The sequence below is a fragment of the Leptinotarsa decemlineata genome, unplaced genomic scaffold, assembly GCF_025532065.1.
Source record: "Leptinotarsa decemlineata unplaced genomic scaffold, Ldec_3_MD MMD2_tig00026369_RagTag_RagTag, whole genome shotgun sequence".
Lineage (NCBI taxonomy): Eukaryota > Metazoa > Arthropoda > Insecta > Coleoptera > Chrysomelidae > Leptinotarsa > Leptinotarsa decemlineata.
Window position 1 is genome coordinate 2,022,626 of NW_027412709.1, and position 7,173 is coordinate 2,029,798.

At 36.4% G+C, this 7,173-nt stretch overlaps 1 long non-coding RNA gene across 1 annotated transcript; it reads right to left on the reverse strand.

Moving 5' to 3' along the window:
• Positions 1-2,080: 2,080 nt before the first annotated feature.
• LOC141486720 (uncharacterized) lies at positions 2,081-6,889 on the reverse strand. The gene is made up of 2 exons (XR_012468004.1): positions 6,766-6,889; positions 2,081-6,474 (listed from the first exon to the last, which is right to left on the reverse strand). It is a non-coding gene; the product is annotated as an uncharacterized lncRNA (long non-coding RNA).
• Positions 6,890-7,173: the final 284 nt, after the last annotated feature.

A 7,173-nucleotide genomic window follows, 5' to 3' on the forward strand; every position in this document is an offset into this window, starting at 1 on the left:
CAGATGCATTTAAAATATCTAAAAAAAAACGGTGTTCAACATCAAACAAAGAAATAAACACAAACCCATTCCATCAACTCCAGGAAAAAGTAGACATCGTATCAAATAGAAAACATCTGATTTACCCGAAGGGCAGGAAATGGAAGTACGATATACTCTGTACGATATGTATAAAGACAGTGAGTACACCTTCTTAATATATGGTGAAGGAAAGACGGTACAAATTGACTGTTCAGATGTCTATATGATAAAAATGTTATTTCACGTGTTTACTGTTTGAGTGTGTTGGGTCGGGACTTCTAATTCTAGCTATACCATAGGTTAAATTTTGACAAATGTCATTTTTAACCAATGAAATTAAGTGTATCGGTGCAGCACACTCTCAAAAAGAAAGCAGATTTTATTCGATGCAAATGACTTAGACACGACACTGACTAGTGAGAAAAAATTCTAAACAAATATAACCCCCCCTCATTTTTATCAGTCACAACTGTATCAGGAAAGGCCTTTGATGTATGATAATTAGTTAACTAGTCAAATTTTATTGTCAAATATATTTTTCTTTTACATTTGAAGGTTCACTTGTATCTCGTATTTGAAGTGTAGTTATAATATCAATTCTCCTATTCTATGAATTTTGAAATGTACCTATATCAATTTGAATTTATTCGTCCAGAAAAAAACCTTACCCTTTGATCTTTGAACGATGAGCTGAAAAATAAGGACATTTTTTCTATGTGCAAATCGTCTTCAAATGTTTTACTAAAAGAGCTGGGATTTAAATTTGAAAAAGATGATAATCGAAGAGTTTTGCTTGAAAGACTTTATATCGTTTCACGAGCATTTTTTTACGCAAATACAGGGAAAACCGAAGAAGAGGAAATAAAAGAAAGTTTTGGCAGGATGATAATGAAAAAATTGTACGCAAACCCGAATGATATGATGGTAAACGATTCATTGTTGTGCCTGCTGGTTCTATGAAAGGGTTTATTCCAGAAGCCAGTTTATTGTTCTGTTCAAAATCTTTGACCTTAAATTACCATGGAGAAACGAATAGTACAATATGCACCAAGTGGATTACTTTACAGTTACTTCCCAGTTTGGAAGAACCATCTTTAATTATAATGGACAATACCACAGTGAAATTTTGAATAAACAGCCTACCAGTTCTTCAAGAAAATCGGAAAATGTTAGTTGGTTACACAAAAACAATATTGATTTTGATGAAAAAATTAACAAAACCAGAATTATTGCAATTGGCTAAGATGAACCGAAAGAAAAATATATATATCCTGGTCCCTGTTTGACTAAAGATGATAGTAATCGGATACAAAAAGTGCAGAATAGTTGTTGCAGACTAATTTATGGAATACGAAAATATGACTCCATCTCCCATAAACTCAAAGAGTGCAACTGGCTGAACATGGAGATTAGACGGCAACTCCACTTGGGTTCATTCACACATGGACTCCTAAACAAGTCCAACCCACCAGCTCTATTGCATAAATTCATTCCACGTTCTAGAATACATTCAAAAAATGTCAGAAACAGATCTGCCCTGACCATGCCCCAGCACAAAACTGCGATATTTCAACGATCTTTTATTCTCAACTCCATTCGAATGTACAATCTTCTTCCTGACCAAATCAAGTTATATAACATAAATAAATTCAAATATAAATTGAAGAACTATTTATTACTCACACAATGATGTAATATAGCAAATTCTGATAATTTACATTTTATATTTTAATAGACTGCAATTATTCAGGCTAGTAAGTTTTTAATAATGTATATGTGATGGTGATTAACCTGTATAACTTATTTATGTTCACTGCGCCACTCAATTATTTTTGTAATCCACTAAGTAAAGCCATTTACTAAAATTATCGTTTACCTAACTTGTGAACTTTCTTTTTCAAATCGGGGTTCAAAACCCTGTTGGTTGAGTAGAATAGCTCTGAGCTAGACTTCTCCAACACTTTCATTTCATTTGTATATCATATGTCATTCAATACAATAAAGACGTTTATTATTATCATTATTATATATTATAGATGAACTGGTAGGAGAACATGGACATGATGTCACCTCACAAACCACAAGAGGAGACTAAATCATCTGTCGGTAACAAATAAGACAGATGGGTATCCGCGGCTAAGCTAAACAGTGGAGACGGGAGTGGGTTAAACAACTTAGCAAATTTCAAATAGATCTTAATGGGCGCCAGGTAAATTTAATCCTCCAGATACCCTAAGTAACTCACAATATCAATAACTTACCAATTAATATTGGAAATAAAAGATAAGGTCCCCAATATGATTTATTCAGTAATCCTAACTTACATGGATTAACCAACAACGCTTCTAAGACAACAATGCAATATTCACACTACTACGCGATGTTCAAATGTCCATACAAGAGCGCGGTGTATCTAACCACGAATTCAATCAGCCATAAATTACGGTAGTAACGACGCTCAAAAAAACTACAATACGTCGAGTAAAACTACCACGAAAATTGAGTAGGTGAAATCGTAAATACTAGTATCGGATGGTAAGACAAACTCGTTTGCGTCGCGTGAGCTCAGGCGTAGGCGCATCGGTGTCAATCAGCAATCGTGAAAGGAAGAATATACCTCAATTTTCGTTTCACAAATATCTATATCAATCAGGTATCAATAAACAACTCTTAATCAATAAACGATAAACAACACTATATCAACAGGTATCAATAAACATAAGGGCAAACAATTATTTAAATATCTCAGTATTGCACAAATTTTCAAATAAATCAATTATAACTTGCGTGCTCCTTTTGGGCCACCCGGTATATGGTGTTAGGCTACCCTGTAGTATGGCGGAAGTGGATCACCCTGTAGTACTGCTGAGATGGATCACCCTGTAGTACGGCGGAGATGGATCACCCTGTAGCACCACCAAGATAGATCACCCTGTAGGGCACGACAAGCTGGACCAGTAATGGATCACCAAATAAGATCCAGAAAGAAAATAGGGGAAAAAAAAGACAGGAAAAGAAAAAGCAGGAAGAAAAAGCAGGAAGAAAAAGCAGGAAGAAAAACAGGAAGAAAAAGCAGGAAGAAAAACCCTACGGAAGAAAATTCTCAATCAGAATCAGATAAAAACAAGGTGAGATTCAACCCCCATTCAATAGGACTATTTGACTAATCAATACCCCTGGTATATTTTCATTTAAGCAAAGTAGCAAGATAACAAGAGTATATTTTTGGGTGCCCTGTATAACCATATGACCCGTAAAAATCAAGAAAATTGAATGAGTGTTGAAACCTCTCTTCAATACTAATATTCAGTTGAGATATAACGATGGAACCAGAAATTACTAAAATCATTTAAAACACATTTAATGGTAAAACTCTTACCCTGGCCAAGGGGTTTTCTATACGATTCTTCGTGTGCGGTGTTCTGCACGGAAGTCCTGCTGGGACTTGATGAGTGACTGAGGGCCTTCTGTTTCTTATGAATCTAGAGACGAGAAACGAAGGTTGTAGAATTGAAGAAGTGATATCATAGCTAAGATCACATGAGAGATGCGACAGTGATTCAGACATACCTAATTTCGGAAATCCTCCCACCTGGCACGAGTTCGGTAACCACCACAAATCCTCAAAAGAGCTTAAGTTTCAGACTGCAAATATCCACACCAAAATGACCAATCAGTCTTCCACTATACAATCCTGACTTGTAGAAATAATCCCCGTGAAGGATGGCACAAATACAACCAAATATATCCTACAATCAGTCTGATGGTACCCTTTGAACTCCGAACCAAGCTCACCGAAGGTTAACTTCCAAATACTAAGCGACTGCCACATCTGACAGCTAACCAGTTGTTGCCACAGTGCATCCAATCTACACTACAAGCACCAAGGGGGCGCTGTGCACAACATCATAAATCTAACAATTCCTCCACAGCCACTTGATACATCATCAACAAGTCCATGACCCATCAAAACTCCTTCTCAAAGCAATGCAACCCTTAAACAACCCTTGACAACTTGAGTAACCGATCAATCCCTCACCCGTGAACAACTGTAGAACTAGTTCGGTGTAAGTCGACGGAACGACACTACGAAAGTTCGGCAGATGTCAACCAACAGCTGTCTCTTAACCTTGTTTACGAATATTTACAAAATATATTGTTCCAACCTATTTTCAACTATTTACCAATCCTTATTCATGCGATGGAATAGAAACATATAAGGTAAGTCGCCATAACCTTCCCTTTCAGTACAAATATTAGAGCATTCATATTATGCAGAATATTTACCGAAAATATCAAACAGTATTCAGAAACCAGAGCTAACTAATATTGTTTTTCAGGCGATATGGCTCTAATATGTCAGTAATCCTTCTGGAAGTAATGAATAACGATCTATGCAAGAAATATTCTTGGAAAGGTATAGAGAATAAGGCAGGCAGCGGCTGAAAAATGATAGGCGAAGTAAACTGAGAAACAAACAATAACAACTATTTCAACCTAGCGAGGAATTTCGGATCTCCAACGTCGATTGGCAAAAGGAGAATGCGTAAGTACTGGTCAAAGCAGTTAGTCAGGGAGCATACATTTATTCTTGTACATTTCAGGTATGGTTTTCTATGGAACGGAAGATTCCCATTACTATGATGTTAAATGAATAAAATCTACTTGTAACTTAATTACATTGTTAATATCCTTTGAATAAAGATCTTAAAAGGTAAGGTAGTGTTTTGAAAGGTCACATAAGAGCAGTTTGATCTAGTGCTAAATTGAAACGTAACAACTCCCCCTTTCTCGAAGAAATTTACCCCGTAAATTTCACTCAATTCTCAAGAACTCAGTCTTCTGAAGACGAAGGTTTTAAATCCTTCACATGCCAGGAACCCTTCGAATTACCATCAGAGTCCCTCAATTCATAAGTCCAAGGCGACAGCCTTTTTTTTCAATATCAATGTTCCGTAGTGGTATCAATAGAATGCACAAAGATTACATACATTATCAAAAACGTCAATATTTCAGTTACACTTAACAAGGACATGTCAACAATCACAAATTCACGTTTTCATGTATATATAAAAACATCAATACTATAGTTCAATAAAATAATGATAAAAACTTTAAAAACAAGCTTTTACTTAAGTGCCCTTCTCATCTAATTTGATTGCCATCGTCAGAGAATGCCGCATCTCTTGAACAGTTCCTGTAGCAATTTCTCTAACTCTAACCTCATACACGAGCTCATCTTGACTCAAACGGTTCACTAGCATTTTGCGTGACATGATAACAATTCCAATGAGACACAAAAAAAAAATATTGAATAAAATGATCAAAAAAAATTTTTTTCAAATTTATCAAAAAATTTTTTTTCCAAATTTAAAAAAAAAGAACTATGAAGACGTTGTTTTAACGCGGCCCCACGTTGGGCGCCAAAAATGTCACCTCACAAACCACAAGAGGAGACTAAATCATCTGTCGGTAACAAATAAGACAGATGGGTATCCGCGGCTAAGCTAAACAGTGGAGACGGGAGTGGGTTAAACAACTTAGCAAATTTCAAATAGATCTTAATGGGCGCCAGGTAAATTTAATCCTCCAGATACCCTAAGTAACTCACAATATCAATAACTTACCAATTAATATTGGAAATAAAAGATAAGGTCCCCAATATGATTTATTCAGTAATCCTAACTTACATGGATTAACCAACAACGCTTCTAAGACAACAATGCAATATTCACACTACTACGCGATGTTCAAATGTCCATACAAGAGCGCGGTGTATCTAACCACGAATTGAATCAGCCATAAATTACGGTAGTAACGACGCTCAAAAAAACTACAATACGTCGAGTAAAACTACCACGAAAATTGAGTAGGTGAAATCGTAAATACTAGTATCGGATGGTAAGACAAACTCGTTTGCGTCGCGTGAGCTCAGGCGTAGGCGCATCGGTGTCAATCAGCAATCGTGAAAGGAAGAATATACCTCAATTTTCGTTTCACAAATATCTATATCAATCAGGTATCAATAAACAACTCTTAATCAATAAACGATAAACAACACTATATCAACAGGTATCAATAAACATAAGGGCAAACAATTATTTAAATATCTCAGTATTGCACAAATTTTCAAATAAATCAATTATAACTTGCGTGCTCCTTTTGGGCCACCCGGTATATGGTGTTAGGCTACCCTGTAGTATGGCGGAAGTGGATCACCCTGTAGTACTGCTGAGATGGATCACCCTGTAGTACGGCGGAGATGGATCACCCTGTAGCACCACCAAGATAGATCACCCTGTAGGGCACGACAAGCTGGACCAGTAATGGATCACCAAATAAGATCCAGAAAGAAAATAGGGGAAAAAAAAGACAGGAAAAGAAAAAGCAGGAAGAAAAAGCAGGAAGAAAAAGCAGGAAGAAAAACAGGAAGAAAAAGCAGGAAGAAAAACCCTACGGAAGAAAATTCTCAATCAGAATCAGATAAAAACAAGGTGAGATTCAACCCCCATTCAATAGGACTATTTGACTAATCAATACCCTGGTATATTTTCATTTAAGCAAAGTAGCAAGATAACAAGAGTATATTTTTGGGTGCCCTGTATAACCATATGACCCGTAAAAATCAAGAAAATTGAATGAGTGTTGAAACCTCTCTTCAATACTAATATTCAGTTGAGATATAACGATGGAACCAGAAATTACTAAAATCATTTAAAACACATTTAATGGTAAAACTCTTACCCTGGCCAAGGGGTTTTCTATACGATTCTTCGTGTGCGGTGTTCTGCACGGAAGTCCTGCTGGGACTTGATGAGTGACTGAGGGCCTTCTGTTTCTTATGAATCTAGAGACGAGAAACGAAGGTTGTAGAATTGAAGAAGTGATATCATAGCTAAGATCACATGAGAGATGCGACAGTGATTCAGACATACCTAATTTCGGAAATCCTCCCACCTGGCACGAGTTCGGTAACCACCACAAATCCTCAAAAGAGCTTAAGTTTCAGACTGCAAATATCCACACCAAAATGACCAATCAGTCTTCCACTATACAATCCTGACTTGTAGAAATAATCCCCGTGAAGGATGGCACAAATACAACCAAATATATCCTACAATCAGTCTGATGGTACCCTTTGAACTCCGAACC